The sequence below is a fragment of the Bos grunniens genome, chromosome 3 (genome assembly GCF_055505025.1).
Source record: "Bos grunniens cultivar Pamir isolate PY7600 chromosome 3, Bosgru_T2T1.0, whole genome shotgun sequence".
NCBI classification, from domain to species: Eukaryota; Metazoa; Chordata; class Mammalia; order Artiodactyla; family Bovidae; genus Bos; species Bos grunniens.
Genome location: NC_141167.1, coordinates 44997183 through 45015205, shown reverse-complemented (window position 1 = coordinate 45015205; position 18023 = coordinate 44997183). Strand labels below are relative to the sequence as shown.

The 18023-nt window shown below is 39.0% G+C and overlaps 1 long non-coding RNA gene across 1 annotated transcript in view; it reads right to left on the bottom strand.

Annotated features, from left to right (window-relative positions):
- Positions 1–1135: 1135 nt before the first annotated feature.
- LOC147375585 (uncharacterized) overlaps positions 1136–18023 on the bottom strand; it is a 148663-nt gene continuing 131775 nt past the window's right edge. Inside the window, exons 2-3 of the long non-coding RNA XR_015161572.1 lie at positions 4327–4453; positions 1136–1287 (exon numbers count right to left, since the gene is read on the bottom strand). This is a non-coding gene — a long non-coding RNA (uncharacterized LOC147375585). The remainder of the gene's footprint in view (positions 1288–4326; positions 4454–18023) is intronic.

The window sequence follows — 18023 nt, the reverse complement described above, 5'->3', positions numbered from 1 at the left end:
TCAGGAAGTAATGGTGTTAGAATTGGACATGGAACAACAGACTGGTTCCAACATACTCCAAAATAGTATGTAAAGGCTGTATATGGTCACCCTGCTTATTTAACTTATATGCAGAGTACATCAAGTGAAATGCTGGGATGGATGAAGCACAAGCTGGAATCAAGATTTCAGGGAGAAATATCAATAACCTCAGATAGGTATATGACAGAACACTTATGGCAGAAAGCAAAGAAGAATTAAAGAGCCTCTTGATGAAAGTGAAAGAGGAGAGTGAAAAAGTTGGCTTAAAGCTCAACATTCAGAAAGCTAAGATCATGGCATCTGGTCCCATCACTTCATGGCAAATAGATGGAGAAACAATGGAAACAGTGAGAGACTTTATTTTGGGAGTCTCAAAATCACTGCGGATGATGACTGCAGCCATGAAATTAAAAGATGCTTGCTCCTTGGAAGAAAATATATGGCCAACCTAGAAAACATATTAAAAAGCAGAGACATTAATGTGCCAAAAAAAGGTCCCTCTAGTCAAAGCTTTGGTTTTTCCAGTGGTCATGTATGGATGTGAGAGTTGGACTATAAAGAAAGCTGAGCACCGAAGAATTGATGCTTTTGAACTATGGTGTTGGAGAAGACTCTTGAGAGTTCCTTGGACTGCCAGGAGATCCAACCAGTCAATCTTAAAGAAATCAGTCCTGAATATTCCCTGAAGGACTGATACTGAAGCTGAAACTCCAATACTTGGGCCACCTGATGTGAAGAACTGACACATTTGAAAAGACCCCGATGCTGAGAAAGATTGAGGGCAGGAGGAGAAGGGGACTATAGAGGATGAGATGGTTGGATAACATCACCGACTCAATGGACATGAGTTTGAGTAAGCTCCCTGAGTTAGTGATGGACAGGGAAGCCTGGTGTACTTCAGTCCATGAGATGGCAAAGAGTTGGACATGACTGAGCAACTGAACTGAACTGTGTTTTGTTTTGCTTATAAGCAGAAAGAAAACCATGCTTACCCAAACCATACCACTGGCCTCTGCAGGCCTCCTTGTTGAACATGAATGATATTATATATTTATTTCTATTTTTTAAGACCGAAAAAATATTTCCAGTCTTCATCTCTCCCATTTACTTCACTATCTACACCATGTTCTTGCCTGGAGAATCCCAGCGACAGAGGAGCCTGGTGGGCTGCGGTCTATGGGGTCGCACAAAGCCAGACACGACTGAAGCAACGTAGCAGCAGCAGCAGCAACAATACCATGTTACATTGGACAGCTCTTTCTTTACCTAGAATATAAAGCATATCCATTACATCTTATAATACCTGAGAGTAGTCAAGGTCTGGAAAGGAAGACAGGTTTTATATACTTTCTTATAGTTACTGGAAGGTAAAATAATAACAAAAGAATTACTTTAAAAACTGCTTTCAAATGAAATTTTCCCTAAAAACCCACATATTACATAAGTCAGAAAATAGCTTACCGATATTATACAAGCTATTTACCCACTCTCTGCCTCCATTTTCTCACATGGAGAAGAAAACTAATAACAGCACCTACCTTAAATGGTTGTTGTAAGGATTAGATGAGTTAACAAATAAAAAGTATTTAGAACATTTTTTAACATATGGTAAGCATGCAATAGAATTTGACCATATAAGAAATCTTTCTTAAGTGAACAGTGCAAAGAAATAAGGGAAAACAATACAATGGGAAAAAACTAGAGATCTTTTCAAGAAAATTAAAGATACTAAGGGAATATTTCATGCAAAGATGTGCACAATAAAGGACAGAAACAGCAAGGACCTAACAGAAGCAGAAGATACTAAGAAGAGTTGGCAAGAATACACAGAACTATACAAAAAAAAAGCTCTTAATGACCTGGATAACCATGATGGTGTGATCACTCACCTAGAGCCAGACATACTGAACTGTGAAGTCAAGTGGGCCTTAAGAAGCATTACTACAGACAAAGCTAATGGAGGTGATGGAATTCTAGCTGAGTTATCTTAAATTCTAAAAGATGGTACTGTGAAAGTGTTGCACTCAATATGCCAGCAAATTTGGAAAACTCAGCAGTGGCCACAGAATTGGAAAAATTCAGTTTTCATTTCAATCTCAAAGAAACGCAATGCCAAAGAATGCTCAAACTACCGCACAGTTGTGCTCATTTCACATACTAGCAAGATAATTCTCTAAATCCTTCAAGCTAGGCTTCAATACTACAGGAACCAAGAACTTTCAGATGTACAACTTTCAGATGTACAGATCTACAAGATGTAGAGGAACCAGGGATCAAATTGCCAACATCCACTGGATCATAGGAAAAGCAAGGGAATTATGGTAAAATATCTACTTCTGCTTCACTGACTATGAAAGAGAGTGAAAAAGCTGGCTTATTTTCTTGGGCTCCAAAATCATCTCAGATGGTGCCTGTAGCCATGAAATTACAAGATGCTTGCTCCTTGGAAGAAAACCTATGACAAAACTAGATAGCATATTAAAAAGCAGAGACATCACTTTGCTGTCAAAGGTCCATATAGTCAAAGCTATGAAGTTTCCTATAGCTCGAATGGTAAAGAATCTGACTGTGAGGTAAGAGACCAGGGTTTGATCCCTGGGTTGGGAAGTTTTCTAGAGAAGGGAATGGCAATCCACTCCAGTGTTCTTGCCTGGAGAATTCCATGGACAGAGAAGCCTGGAGGGCTATAGTCCATGGGGTTGCAAAGATTAGACACAATTGAGTGGCTAACACACACGTGCTTTTTCCAGTAGTCCTATACAGATGTGAGAGTTGGATCTTAAATAAAGCTGAGTGCTGAAGAATTGATACTTTTGAATTGTGGTGCTGGAGAAGACTCTTGAGAGTCCCTTGGTGATCCCCTGGAGCAAGGAGATCAAGTCAAACCAGTCGATCCTAAAAGAAATCAACTTTGAATATTCATCAGAAGGACTGATGCTGAAATTGAAGCTCCAAAAATTTGGCTACCTGATGCGAAAAGCAGATTCATTGGAAAAGAACCTGATGCTGGGGAAGGTTGAGGGCTGGAGGAGAAGTGGGTGACAGAGGACGAGATGGTTGGACGGCATCACCGACACAATGGACACAAGTTTGAGCAATCTCCAGGAGATAATGGAGGACAGGAAAGCCTGGTATGCTGCAGTCGAAGGGGTCATAAAGAGTCGGACATGAGTTAGAGACTGAACCCAACAACATTATTACCACTATTACTTCTAGCAACTTCTTTAATTTATAGATTAATAAATCTGATGCATAGAGAAATAAATTGATTAATACAAGGTGTTCCAGAAAGTCAATATCAGAGTCAAAACTAGGACCTAGAAGAGAAGCCCTGAGAGTGGTGGGGAGCAAAAATATAAGATTGAAATACTGAAAGTTCCAATGAGTATGAGTTCCAATGAGTATTATAATTTGTATTTACGAAAGACAGTCAGTCATCAAGATGGGAGGTGACAGTGCTTAGATGGTATATAAATTTACAGTTATATAGGGGTGCAGTTATTGACAATGATGAGGTATAGAGTATAAGCATGGTAGTGTGCAAAGTAAGATAAGATAAAATCATTGCAGGAAAAGATTCAATGGACTGAAATACTATAGTATTGCAACAATCATCACTATGTATATTAAATTCATTAACAATTAAGACAGGATTAGCGCTAGAGAGTGACAATGAGCCAGATGCTAAAATCCTTGAGAAATAAGAAGTGACCCAGGGGGTGGTGGATGGCTATATCTAAGTAGAATGATGGGTGGTACAGCCACATGACATAAGAATCAAAGCTGAGTGTTTTTATGGAGGATAAAGGAAAAAGGATGTGAAGGTAGCACAGAGAAATAAGGATATCATCTACCCTACCTTCTGAGTCTATGGTAGGAAGGGTTTAAGTGGTAAAAGAGCCTGTGATTAAAGAAAGGTTGGGGAAACACCTCTGAAGAGACAAGCTTATGTTAGAGCAAGAGAGTAAATAGGTAGCTCACAAACTAGTTGAGTTTAAAGATTTGCTAAGGATCAATGTTGAGGTCCCAGGAGCACGGGGAAAGCTTTGGGAGGCAGAGAGGCTGAGGAAATGGGGAGGGTTCAATAATGAGTCAGAAAGTCATTGAGGATTAGAGCTCTGAGTATGAGAAATCACTGTGGTTTGGGGGGATGAATAATTAATCTGGAATAAGGAGCATGAGGAACTAGCCTTGACAATTCCTGGCAGATAGTGATGGAGAAGTAATGAGGACATAGGGAAGAGAAGGACAAATAGGGAGGATACTTCTCAGAGCAAGAAGGATTCTGGGCCTCCCCTTTATTACCACTGGTAAGGTGATCTCCTGCAGAAAGGTGGTCTTATTTCAAATGCAGAAATTGTCTTCTCTCCATCATTCTGCAGAGCAGTAGTCCTATGCCAAGTAGGCTAGCATGTCTTGACCTTTGGGACAGCTGCTTTGAAAATAAGAATATATACCACAATCTCATGAATATTCTTAATAGTAGCCAATCCTCATCTTCTGATAATTTTAGAAATGTCCAAAAGTGAGTCAGAGTAGCTGAATATTTCATAATGATATAAAAATAACATCATTTATTTGCATATCTACCTCCATAACTGTAATGTATCAGCATTCAGATATTATATCACAGTCACTGCTGTACCCCTCAAATGTTTAACAGAACTTTTTATTGAGGTGTTGATGCTGAACATTTTAATACTTAAAAAGCTTGGATCATGTCTACTTAATTTCATGCTCTGTCTTAAGAAGTATTTATGTTTCAGTGCTTTCTAATAAGGATGGATTTTTCACAATTTAATTAAATATTCATTTTAATTAAACTCAACATATATTGAATATGTGATTTATACATGGAACAGCTCTATGCACTAAAGGGGACACAAATGTGAGTAAAACATTGTTTCTGTCCTTGAGAAGCTAACGTCCAACAAAAGAGATGAAATTTGGAATCAAATCAATTAATCCAAACAATGATCACTTTGGAAATATATAATATATTCACTGATCATGAAAGCACAGCATCTCTTACTTACACCCTTTGAAGAAGGACTTGATTTCTAGCACCCAGTCATTTCAGCTGAAGGTGTCTAGCAAGGCATCAAAAATCATCTTAGACCCTATATCACTAATTATTAGGAAAATGCATATCAAAATCACAATGAGGCAGGGCACCAAAGCCAGTGCTCTGGGACAACCCAGAGGAATGGGGGGGAGGGATGTGGGAGGGGGTTCAGAATGGGGGAACACATGTATACCTGTGACCGATTCATGTTGATGTATGGCAAAAACCATCACAACATTGTAAAGTAATTATTCTCCAATTAAAATAAATTAATTACTTTAAAATGTCACAATGAGAGATCACCTCAGGCCTCCTAGAAAGGCTATTACCAAAACGACAAGAAGTGTTGATAAGGATATGGATAAAAGGAACCCTCAGGCACTGTTGGTGGGAACGTAAATTGGTGCAGCCACTGTGGAAAACAGTATGGAGATTTCTCAAAAAATTAAGACGAGTACTATCATATGATCCAGCTATTCCACTTCTGGGTGTTTGTCCAAAGCATATGAAAACACTAATTTGAAAAGATATATGCACCACTACATTCATTGTAGCATTATTTATAATAGCCAAGATATAGAAAGAACCTAAGTGACTACCAGTGTATGAAGGGAGAAGACTGGCATATATATAACAGAACATGCCCCATGAAAAAGACGAAATCTTGCCATTTATGACAATATGGATGGTCCTTGAAGGCATTAAGCCAAATGAAATAAGTCAGAGAAAGAAAAACACCATATTATTTCACTCATATGTGTGATACAATAAACAAACAAATGAAAAAATAAGTGAAAAAAACAACCAAGAACAAGTGTGTAGATAAAGAGAATAGAGTAGCGGCTACCAGAAGTGAAGGGGCAAGGATGGAGGGCAAAACGGGTAAAAGAGACCAACTCTGTGGTGATGGGTGGAGATTAGAACTGTGGTGGTGAGGCGCTGTAGTTTATATAGAAGTGTAAACATAAAGTATACATGAAACGTATATAATGGTATAAACCAACGTTACCTCATTGGCTTATACCATTACATACATTTATAGAAATTAAATTATGAACTAAACAATCAAACATACAAAAAGCAACCATCTGCATCTGCAGCAGTATTCCAGTAGCGCAGTTCGTGGATGTTGTGTCAGGAAGTTCTTGGTAGCTAAATTATAACACCAACAATGACAAAATACCCTCTGATAGTTAAATTTTTCATATATAATTTCAAACAGAAAAGGAAAAGGGAGGCTAGGTTTATCCCGGCAATATACGTGCTACTTACGAATTGCATTATACATAAAAATACATATGCTTTAACAACATCCTCAGTAATTTTCTGAGTCCTACTGAGATGAAAGTGCTTTGAGAACTTGACAAAGCAAGAAGGGAGTTTGGCAAGAAAAGTTAACAGAAGTCACATCTCGTCAGTGGGAGTCAAAATAATACAATTTACATGATTCTGGGAAACAGGGTTTCTAAGCAGCCACCAATAACACTACATATATTAGTCAGCTTGCCAGCCCCCTGGTGAACTATCAGTTTGTAGATGAAAGAAAACACTGCCTCAAAGTAACTTAAAATTGCTGTGTGGGCACGGAGATGAATGATCACCACAGATTTCTGCCCCCATGCCTTTTAATGGGGCTTTATAAAATGCAGGCCCATGTACAAACATGCCTTATTTAAAAATTTCCCAGCCACAGAGAGGTTTTATAATCATGGAATGAAGATCTTATTTGCCTTCCCTGTCTCACCTATCTGTTGATCAAATTGATCAGTTCACCAAAAGGTTTAAGTGTATCAGGGAAGAGCACAGGAATGAGCAAGGATCTTAAGATCTCATTTTATGACGTTCGAGTGGAAGGAGCTGGGTGTGATCTGAGAAGTGGGTCTGAGGGTCCACTGAAGCAGTTCTTTCTATCTAAGGGTGCTAGTCTGATTGCCCTTCATTCAGACTGATTTCTTCAAGTACCTAATATGTGGCAGGCAACCAACAGTGTGCCTAGGATAGAGCAGTGAATGAGGTGAACGTGGTCTCTTGTCTTGTAGATCTTCTGGTCTTATAGTAAGACACAGAATGGGAATGTGGTGCACTGAGTGTTCCCACAGCAGAAACACAGGTTTTATAGCTGCTAACTTAGACGTAAGGGGCACAGAAGACTCCGGAAAAGGAAAAAGCTGAACTTGGAACCAGTAGAATAAGTAAGCAATAGGGTGATGAGGGTATAGTGGAGGGGAGCACAGAGGAGAGAACATTTCAAGGAGATGAAACTGCTTGCGCAAAAGCCAAGAAGTGGAAAAGCATGGTGCATTCAAAGAAATGAAAGAATTTCAGTGTAATTGGAGGACATATTGTCTGTGTTTCTAAGGAACGGCAGGAGAGGAAGGAGATAGTATCTGGAGAAGTTGTCAAGATAACCAAGCTGCTGCTGCTAAGTCACTTCAGTCGTGTCCGACTCCATGCGACCCCATAGACGGCAGCCCACCAGGCTTCCCCGTCCCTGGGATTCTCCAGGCAAGAACACTGGAGTGGGTTGCCATTTCCTCCTCCAATGCATGAAAGTGAAAAGGTCCACATATAAAGAGCCTTATTCAGCTTATTAATAAAATTTGACATTTTCAACGAGATACACCACAGGATTTTAGCAGAGAAATGACATAATTCCTCAGAAGGTAGTATGGTTCAGTGATTATGCCCACAAACCCTAGAACCTGACTTTTAGGTTTCAACTCCCACCTCTGAAACTTCACTGTACGTTCTGGTTATTTAACCTATGTCACACAGCAATCACTATATAACTCTTTGGGGAAAAAAAAAAAAAAAGGAACACTTTTTATTATTATCTGGATCAAAACAGAGCTTAATTCCTTTCACACTTTTTAAGTTCTAACCACTGAATTTATTCTAAAACCTTGCTTCTATTCTTCCTTTGAAGCCAAGAGTTCTGTGCCATGACTCACAGTACTTTCCTGAGAAGCCAAAAGACATGACCTTACAAGCATTTCCCAGTAGAGTTCTCTGAGTCAGGGATCTCTGGCAAGGTACAGTCTTCATCCACATTAGGAGAAACAGGGTTTCCAAAGTTTGTGCAGTCAAAAGCTTCCAGTCTTAGACACTTAATAAATCCTCCCCTCCTTCAACTCATGGGTACTTAGCACCCTTTCAAATTTAAAAATGTCTTCTAATAGCAGCTATGAGGAATTCTTGCCTAAAAACAGAACCTGAAACATATCAAACCTCGAGGTCTAACTACCTAATTATAGCAAATTCAGAGGACAAAGTAATATTTTGTAAAACATCATAACAATCTAATCATCAAGTCTTGAATGCAGGAAAGTCTACAGAACTAATGACTTCACCAAATAAATTTTTCAGAACAAGAAACAGGGAGGAATCTATGGCATAAAATAACCTTAAGGGACATACAAACCAATTCAATGTGCAGCCCTTACTTGGACTCTTGTTTAAACAAACCAACAGCTGAAAAAAATTTAAAAAAGGGCAATTTGGAAAATTTGAACACTGAATACATATTTGATGATATTAAGAAATTATCAATTCAAGGAGTGTGAGAATGAGATTGTTGCTGTATTTTTAAGACTTTTTATATTTTAGAGATAATGGATCACTTATAAATCAAATGATACAACTCAAAAGCAGTGTCTTGCCTAAAGAACTTTGCAAACCGGAGAGGATTATTAAGCCTTTCAAAACAATAGTGATAGTGATAGAACTGCAGTAGTCTGAAGATGTGGGAATGAATTGGGCATAGGCAATAGCTGAACCACCATCACATGGGAGTTTGTCCAAAATGCAGAATGTCAAGTCCCATCCCAGATATGCTGCATCAGAATCTGCATTTTAATAACCTTCCAATGTGACAGATACACACATTAAACTCTGAGACTCAGTGATGTAAAGGTCAGGGAGTATTCCATAGCATGATTGTAAACTAAAGCCACACTGGGGAAACAAAAGAGAAGGAAAAAAGGTTTTAATGGGCTTCCCTGGTGGCTCAGATGGTTAAGAATTGGCATGAAATGCAGAAGACCCAGGTTCGATTCCTGGGTAGGGAAGATCCCCTGGAGACAGGAATGGCAACTTGCTCCAGTATTCTTGCCTAGAGAATTCCATGGACAGAGGATCCTGGTGGGCTACAGTAGTCCATGGGGTTGCAAAGAGTCAGACACAACTGAGCAACTTCACACACATGTATAAAGCTGTGCAATTTACATAACAGATGTTATCTCATTTATTCATTCCACATATATTTATCAGGCACATGCCATGTGTAGAGAATGGTTTTACATGCTGAGGCTGCTGCTGCTGCTAAGTCACTTCAGTCGTGTCTGACTCTGTGCGACCCCATAGATAGCAGCCCACCAGGCTCCCCCAACCCTGGGATTCTCCAGGCAAGAACACTGGAGTGCGTTGCCATTTCCTTCTCCAATGCATGAAAGTGAAAAGTGAAAGTGAAGTCGCTCAGTCGTGTCCCACCCTTAGCGAACCCATGGACTGCCGCCTGGGAGACTACAGAAAATAAAATTAAAATCTCCTACTTTACGGAATTTAGTCTAATAGTGAGTAACACACATACTGAGTGCTTAATTGGTATTAAGAACTGTTCTAAGTTCTTTATATGTATAGTTAACAATAAAAAAAGAGGTTAGCAGCTGAAAAGAATGTTCATAAATTATCAGGTTAAAGAATGATATTAAATATAGGTCAACCTAACCTTACAGAGATGACTAGCACTTGTATCTATCATACACTGTTCCTCTTTCCTTAAGCTCAGCATAGCGGCCCAGGGAATCTTAACTTCCACACACTGCATTTGTGGTGTTCTATTCATAATGGCACCCCACTCCAGTACTCTTGCCTGGAAAATCCCAGGGATGGAGGAGCCTGGTAGGCTGCGGTCCATGGGATCATAAGCCAAGACATGAATGATTATATTTGGGGGATCAAAGATGTCCTTGTCCCCATTTATACATGAGGGGTGAAACAAAGGCTTATGATTACATGGCTAGTTCATGACTGATCAGAGATTTGACCCAATATGTAACTCTAGGTCCTATGGTATTACCATTATACCAAACCTATATAAGTTCTATGGAAGAGAATAATGAGATACTGATTCTGTTCTAGAGAGCTCTGGCAATCATAAACACATATAAAAGAAACAAAAGGTCTTAAAATTATTTTTAAACTATTTTGTGATTACAGATCAAAGTAATGAAGGTTGGCTCTTGGAAGAGATAGAACTTGGACTATGCTTCAATAGACCAAGAGAGTGAGACTAGGAATGAATGCATTCTGGGAGCAGCAATCCTACCGTATAGATATTTAGGTACAACTCCTCAACCAGCTACTAATCCACTGAATGCTAATTTTATCCAGCTTGTATCTCTCCAGCTGGTTCATCAGCCTATCATGAGAATCTGTCAAATCCCTTGTTAAAATGCAGATTAATGTCAGCACAGGTTTCACATTTTCCTCCATATGAACCTGCTTCACTATATTTCCGGTGCTAAGGGAGCCTCACGGAGAACAAGAAAAATCAACCATTAAGGTTAAGCTACTGAACAAAGATGTGTTCCTCCAGGGTTGACTGCTTGTCAAAAGTGTTTTAAAATCCTGCCTTGTCACAACTAAACAAGTGTGTGGCCCAGAAGATACATATGGCTGGATATAATGGCACCCTGGCCTCCCATATGAGTTCTGTCACTACCAGACCACTCATCATTGGACTCAGCACTACTCATCAACACAGAGATGGGCTTAAGAGAAGAGACCAATCAATATATTTTATTTTTTCAATCAGCTAACATTTACTGGTTGCCTGCTTACTGCCAACAACTATAGGTACTGAGGTTACAGAATAGAGTAAGTCAAGAGCTTCCCTCTTGAGAGATTCATATTCTAGTTAGAAAAGTACACACAAGACAAATGTTTATGATAAAATGTGAAAAACGCTAAATGAAGGCATAGAAAAGAATATAGTTAGTGCCACATTGGAGTTCAAACAAGCTTTCACATAGAAGATAACATTTGACCAGGCAGAAAGTGAAGAGGAACTAAAAAGCCTCTTTTTTTTTTTTTTTAATTTTATTTTATTTTTAAACTTTACATAATTGCACTAGTTTTGCCAAATATCAAAATGAATCTGCCACAGGCATACATGTGTTCCCCATCCTGAACCCTCCTCCCTCCTTCCTCCCCACACCATCCCTCTGGGTCGTCCCAGTGCACCAGCCCCAAGCATCCAGTATCGCGCATCGAACCTGGACTGGCAACTCGTTTCTTACATGATATTCTACATGTTTCAATGTCACTCTCCCAAATCTTCCCACCCTTTCCCTCTCCCACAGAGTCCATAAGACTGTTCTATACATCAGTGTCTCTTTTGCTATCTCGTACACCAGGTTATTGTTACCATCTTTCTAAATCCCATATATATGCGTTAGTATACTGTATTTATGTTTTTCCTTCTGGCTTACTTCACTCTGTATAATAGGCTCCAGTTTCATCCACCTCATTAGAACTGATTCAAATGTATTCTTTTTAATGGCTGAGTAATACTCCATTGTGTATATGTACCACAGCTTTCTTATCCATTCATCTGCTGATGGACATCTAGGTTGCTTCCATGTCCTGGCTATTATAAACAGTGCTGCGATGAACATTGGGTACACATGTCTCTTTCCCTTCTGGTTTCCTCAGTGTGTATGCCCAGCAGTGGGATTGCTGGATCATAAGGCAGTTCTATTTCCAGTTTTTTAAGGAATCTCCACACTGTTCTCCATAGTGGCTGTACTAGTTTGCATTCCCACCAACAGTGTAAGAGGGTTCCCTTTTCTCCACACCCTCTTCAGCATTTATTATTTGTACACTTGATGAAAGTGAAAGAGGAGAGTGAAAGAGTTGGCTTAAAGCTCAATCTGCAGAAAATGGAGATCACGGCATCTGGTCCCATCACTTCATGGCAAATAGATGGGGAAACAGTGGAAACAGTGTCAGACTTTATTTTTTGGACTCCAAAATCACTGCAGATGGTGATTGCAGCCATGAAATTAAAAGACACTTACTCCTTGGAAGGAAAGTTATGACCAACCTAGACAGCATATTAAAAAGCAAAGACATCACTTTGCCAACAAAGGTCTGTCTTGTCAAGGCTATGGTTTTTCCAGTAGTCATGCATGGATGTGAGAGTTGGACTGTGAAGAAAGCTGAGCACCGAAGAATTGATGCTTTTGAACTGTGGTGTTGGAGAAGACTCTTGCGAGTCCCTTGGACTGCAAGGAGATCCAACCAGTCCATTCTAAAGGAGATCAGCCCTGGGTGTTCATTGGAAGGACTGATGTTAAGCTGAAACTCCAGTACTTTGGCCACCTTATGCGAAGAGTTGACTCATTGGAAAAGATTCTGATGCTGGGAGGGATTGGGGGCAGGAGGAGAAGGGGATGACAGAGGATGAGATGGCTGGATGGCATCACCAACTCGATGGACATGAGTTTGAGTAAACTCTGGGAGTTGGCGATAGACAGGGAGGCCTGGCGTGCTGCGATTCATGAGGTCACAAGGAGTCAGACACGACTGAGCAACTGAACTGAACTAAGAGTATACATTCAAGAATGAATGGAGGGTTCATTGAAGGCTTTAAGGACATTCCAGGCAGAGTAAGCAATGAGCTAGGTGTGTAATGCTTCACAGGGTTGGTCACATTCAGGAAACGATGAGAAGACTGATGTGGCAGTAGAGGGTGGAGATGAGGTGGGGGGAACTGTTAGGAGACATGGTTAAGGAAGGCTGTGCTGATACTGTGTTAAATACCATGCCAAATTGTCTACATTCTCTCCTGTCTCCTGAGAGCCATAGAGAAACATTAGAGATTTTTAAGGCAGAAATAATGAAGTCATTAACTTTTAAGGTCTTATTAAGGTCATATCAACTTTGAAAATAAGATTCTCATGTTTGTGACAATGCAAGTATAAGCAATAACTCATGAAACTGGTATAAAATAACACAAGGACTTGACTTCCTACCACTTATTAGCTCGATGACCTTAAGTAATTAACATCTTCTGTAAGACTCCTATGTATAAAATGAGCGTAACAATAGTTCACACCTGAACTGCCTGGAATTGAGTATGATTTCAGTAAATATTAGCTGTGTTGGTGATTTTTTAAAACTAAAACTATTATTCTAAGGATTCATGGGTACATACTATGTATCATTATTCTTAACAATAAATAATAATAAACTTTATATTTATATATACTTATGCCTGGTAACATTTACTTCATAAATATTTCAATCTCATAATATCTCTAAGGGATAAATATTGCAATTGTTATTTTATAAAGTGAGGAAAATGAGGCTCAGAGATTCTAAATGATGTGCCCCAAGCAATAAAGCAAGTCTATAATGAGGCCTGCAATGAAAACAAGCACTTGTTCCATTCCACCATACGGTTTCTTGGCTTAAATAATAATGCTGTACTATCCTTCTTCTGCAATGATCTAAGCCAGATATATTTTTGAGCCACAGTTTAGTAAGGTAACAAGAATACTGTGCCATGGGGGCTAAAGCAATTGAGATCCTTTTTCTTACAGTTGTCACATGGACCTGTAAAGAGGCAAAGATTCTCTACTCTATGCATCTCCTCACACTTTATCCTGTTCCCTATTCCTTCCCACCAGGCATTCAGTGGGCCATTTTTCTATCTCCTCTGTCATGCAGCAAGCACACAGCAAAGATCTGGCCTTTGGATCATGTTGTAATTTGAGTGAATTACCTCATGACTTCTATTAGAATCTGACATGAGAGAAAGACTGTCTAGTTCAGAGTAGGGGGTCAGAAAGAAGATTATGCCAGAACCCCATGACTGAGTCTTATGATTTAAGTCCCTAAGTCTTGAGGATCCTGAGGCTTTAGCTGCCTTTGAAAACTATTTCTTTGTTTACAATCTAGCAGTTATCACTACTGTCAAGACCTCTCAGTAAGAATTTCCAGAGGAAAAAAAAAGAGTGAGTGGTGGGGGTATGGCACGAATATTCCACTGCAAATGCATAAAAATTATCGTCAGAGAAATGGGCCAAAACCCCAACCTTCTGTCTTCCAGGAGGTGCTCATTTATCAAGTGGCAGGGTGGTAGACTTGTGATGGATGCATACAGTATGGTGATTAAAAGCACTGGTCTGGAATCAGACAGAGATGACTTTGAGCTTTTTTTTTTTTAACTGTGCAATGGTTACTCAATCTTTTATTTAGTTTCAGATTTCTAATTTGCAAAGTGGAAGACATAATGCTTACTTTGCATGGTTGTTGTAAAAATTCAATAAAATAAGGTATGTAAAGTGACAAGAATAGTGCCTGACATACTGAAGATAATCAATAAATAGAAGCACTCTGTGCTACTTATTATATAATAATTATTTATCTTCTCTGAATACATTGATCATATTTAAACAAAGAATGGGCAAGTCTTCATTTCACAAGTTGCTGTGAAGACACAACATAATGGCTTGAAAGCATTATTTATGAAAGAAGAATATAACATGACTTATCCATTGTTTTCCTTTTGAATTATTTATGAAGTGTTTGGTAATAGGAATTCAGATCAGTCAGAATGAAAGCTATGAGTTGATGTTTGCTGTACCATGCTTTAAAAAATTCAGTAGCTTGAGAAAACATTATTTCATAAATCGTATTCTCACTTAATGATTTAATCACTAAGGATACATGTTAACAATCACTCTAAATAAGCACCTGAAAGAAAAATATACTGCTTCTCACCACCCACCCAACAATCTGTATCTTGGCTTTTTGGAATTAAATGGTCATTAAAAAAAAATCATCTGTAGTAATAGCTTAGGGAAAATGGGGGGAAAAAACCCCATTTAATGAACTGAAAGAAGGAGTCACAATAAGGACATAATACTCCTTCCAAGATGCCTAGGATATTCCTCAGAAGAAAATACTGCCAGGAAATAGTGAGCAGATTTATTTCAAATCTGACTTTTATCTATCTACCACTACCCCCTGTTATGCAGAAGGTAATAAAAGCCCGGAAATATCAAGTAGCTTGCTTAAGATCGTCAACTAAAAATGGTGAAGAAGAAACTTTAAAAAAAGCCATGACTATGTCCTATAATATACTGCTACTTCCTTCAGGCCTACAAAGAGGCTGGCATTTATCATTGTTGTTATTTAGTCCCTTAGTCGCATCCAACTCTCTGTGATCCCATGGACGGTAACATGCGAGGCTTCCCTGTCCTTCACTATCTCCTGCAGTCCCACAGCAACATATGGAGAGTTCCAGTTGCTTCATTTTTTGCCAATAATTAATTTTGTCAATCTTTTTCCTTTTAGTCATTCTAGTGTGTGGTGGTGATAACTCATCATGGTTTTAATTAGCATTTATCTAATAACTATAGGAGGCGTGAGTTGACAGCAGCCTGCTTTGGGGTCAGGGGCACTGACTACAAGAGTTCTGGAATCTGTGGCATGCTGGCATAAGTCATTTTGCAGGAGGTCAGCATACTGTAGATTGGCCTCACAGGGAGGGAACACAGCCCCACCCATCAGCACAAAAATTGGATTAAAGACTTACTGAGCATGGCCTTGCCCACCAGAACAAGACCCAACTCTGCCAAAGCCAGTCCCTCCCATCACTAAGCTTCCACAAACCTCTTATCCTCATCCATTAGAGGGAAGACAGAATGAAAACTACAATCACAGAAAACTAACCAAACTAATCACATAGATCATGGCCTTGTCTAACTCAATGAAACTATGAGCCATGCCATGCAGGGCTACCCAAGACGGATGGGTCATGGTGGAGAGTTCTGACGAAACATGGTCCACTGGAGAAGAGAATGACAACCCACTTTAGTATTCTTGCCTTGAGAACCTCATGAACAATATAAAATGGCAAAAAGATATGACAGAGAAAGATGAACTCCCCAGGTTAGTAGGTGCCCAACATGCTACAGGAGAAGAGCAGAGAAATAGCTCCAGAAGGAATGAAGAGGCTGAGCCAAAGCAGAAACAACACCCTGTTGTGGATGTATCTGGTGGTAAAAGTAAAGTCCGATGCTATAAAGAACAATATTGCATAGGAACCTGGAATATTAAGTCCATGAATCAAGGTAAATTGGAAATAGTCAAAAGGAAATGGCAAGAGTGAACACTGACATTTTAGAAATCGGTGAACTAAAATGGACCAGAATGAGTTAATTTAATTCAGATGACTATTATATATAGATAGATAGATAGATAATATATATTATATATATATATACTACTGTGGGCAAGAATCCCTTTGAAGAAATGGAGTAGGCTTATAGTCAACAAAAAAGTCCAAAATGCAGTACTTGGATGCAATCTTAAAAATAACAGAATGATCTCTGTTCATTTCCAAAACAAACCATTTAATATCACACTAAGCCAAGTCTATGCCCCAACTAGTAATACTGAAGAAGCTGAAGTTGAATGGTTCTATGAAGACCTACAAGACCTTCTAGAACTAACACCAAAAAAGGTGTCCTTTTCATCATAGGGGACTAGAATGCAAAAGTAGGAAGTCAAGAGATACCTGGAATAAAAGGCAAGTTTGGCCTTGGAGTAGAAAATGAAGCAGGGCAAAGGCTAGTAGAATTTTGCAAAGAGAGCACACTGGTCATAGCAAAGACCTTTTTCCAACAACACAAGAGATGATTCTACACATGGACATCACCAGATGGTAAATACCAAAATAAGATTGATCATATTCTTTGCAGACAAAGAGGGAGAAGCTTGATATAGTCAGCAAAACCAGGAGCTGACTGTGGCTCAGATCATGAACTCCTTACCATAAAATTTAGACTTAAATAGAAGAAATTGGGAAAAATGACTAGACCCATTCAGGTATGACCTAAATCAAATCCCTTACAATTATACAGTGGAAGTGACAAATAGATTCAAGAGATTAGATCTGATAGAGTGCATGAAGAACTATGGACAGAGATTCGTAACAGAAGCAGTGATCCAAACCATCCCCAAGGGAAAAAAAAAATTGGAAAAGGCAAAAGGATTGTCTGGGGAGGCCTTAAAAGTAGCTGAGAAGAGAAAAGAAAGGCAAAGGAGAAAAGGAAAGATATACCCATTTGAATGCAGAGTTCCAAAGAATAGCAAGGAGACATAAGAAAGCCTTCCTCAGTGATCAATGTAAAGAAATAGGAAAAAAAAAAAAAAAAATAGGATGGGAAAGACTAGAGATCTCTTTAAAAAAATGAGAGATACCAAGGGAACATTTCATGCAAAGATGGGCACAATAAAGGACAGAAATAGTATGGACCTAACAGAAGCAGAAGATATTAAGAGTAGGAGACAAGAATACACGGAAGAACTATACAAAAAAAGTGTTTCATGACCCAGATAACCAGGATGGTGTGATCACTCACCTAGAGCCAGACATCCTGGAATGTGAAGTCAAGTGGGACTTAGGAAGCATTACTATGAACAAAGCTAGTAGAACTGATGGGATTCCAGTTGGGCTACTTCAAATCCTAAAAGATGATGCTGTTAAAATGCTGCACTCAATATGCCAGCAAATTTGGAAAACTCAGCAGTGGCCACAGGGCTGGAAAAAATCAGTTTTTCATTCCAACCCCAAAGAAAGGCAATGCCAAAGAATGTTTAAACTACCACACAATGCACTTATGTCACACACTAGTAAAGTAATGCTCAAAATTCTACAAGGGAGGCTTCAACAGTACATGAATTGAGAAATTCCAGATGTTCAAGCTGGATTTAGAAAAGGCAGAGGAACCAGAGATCAAATTGCCAACATCCACTGGATCATTGAAAAAGTAAGAGAGTTCCAGAAAAACATCTATTTCTGTTTCATTGACTACTCTAAAGCCTTTGACTGTGTGGATCACAACAAACTGTGGAAAATTCT